Source organism: Antennarius striatus, chromosome 20, assembly GCF_040054535.1.
Source record: "Antennarius striatus isolate MH-2024 chromosome 20, ASM4005453v1, whole genome shotgun sequence".
In the NCBI taxonomy this organism is placed as follows: domain Eukaryota; kingdom Metazoa; phylum Chordata; class Actinopteri; order Lophiiformes; family Antennariidae; genus Antennarius; species Antennarius striatus.
In genome coordinates, this window is record NC_090795.1 from 4,749,165 (window position 1) to 4,750,705 (window position 1,541).

Sequence of the window (1,541 nt, forward strand, 5' to 3'; positions counted from 1 at the left end):
TCACTGTTATGGTAACAGTATCCAAAGGGAAAGACATATTTAATGTTTAATATTTATGAAGCATATCCCTCACAGCATGGCAGCTCTTCTTGAGGTGATCCTGGCCTGCAGTGGAGTGAGACAAATTTCATTTTCCTCATTAAAAAAAAAATACTGTCATAATAATTGGCAAAGAATTATGTGGTGCTTTTCTTGGTTTTCTTGGTAACAAAGCCAGATTATTCATTGCTACAGTAGGTATTAATTTTTTTTAAAACAATAGAAAATGTCTTATTTACAGTCTGCAAGTAAGTCAATAAATCTTAATGAAACTGTAGAAAAAACATAACAAGGTACCGCATCCAGTCTATAAGAATATCAAATGAATTATTTTTCCATAGTAAATGAAATGAAATGAAAAGAAAAGGAGTCCTGCCATATAATTTCTTGTTTACGTCCTGCCGCAGGATGTAAACAAGAACTTCGTTTCTGGGTCGCTGCTCCTCCTTGAACCCCTGATCCTGATCTTTGATCGCCATCAACCCCCAGCAGCTTTCATCTCATCTGGATTCCAGCAGGACGCAGGACGTCCCGGGTCGGACATCCTCTTCTTCCACCCCCGGACGCACGGCGGGACGAGGCCGGGCTGGGACTGGTTCGACTTCTAATGACCGAGGCAGTCTGTTTGTGTGGACAGAGCAGCCAAGGACAGCAAAAAAAAAAAGTTCTCAAGAGAAATTTTAAAGCTAAAAATGCGGAAACGCGGCACAACATCTTTCAAAATAAAAACATTTGTGATTTTTTTTTTAAAGGTATACGTCAAAAAATGTCTTTGGGAAATTATTGTAATGAAATGTAATGAAGTCAAATAGCCCTGGGACAGACACAAAACCCAGAAAAGCAACAGGAAAGCGGAGGTTAAGCTGCAGAAATTCATCCAGATGATGGATGAGAATCGCAGACAAAGACCTGAAGGGGTAGTTCAAAAATTTCTTAATTTCTGGGTTAAGAAAACTTAAAAGATAACTAAACTTGTCCAACAAAAGTAAAGGATATAATCTTAATTTTGTCCCCTCAAAAATTGGAGATGAACTTTTCTTGTATTGACTTTTTCTGTGTTTATCATTATTAAATGTTTTCTGTTGCTTCACAGGACAGATTTAGAACCAGGACAGATTACCATAAATGATAAATGCATGATCCATAAGGATCCAGTAATATTTTTTATTCAGATAGAAATTCTTTCTTACCACAAATACATTAAATCCATTTGAATGATTCATATCCCACATTATTTGCACGGCTCATGTTTCCACTAGTTCCACTATTTACTTTCGGTGGGTTTGGAAACATCCAAATAAAGAATGAATCAAACTAATTTCTGTCACATCACACTTTCCACTCAAAAGACTTTGTTTGAAAGCTTTCACAATGGATTTTTAAAAAGACGTTATTTTGAAAGAGTAATCGGAACTGCTTCTCTTCGGCGTGCGTAATTCCTCCCTGGCGCACGGAGACGTTATTCCCTCCTCCTTGAAAGCAGCGCTGCAGGACGAGCCTGG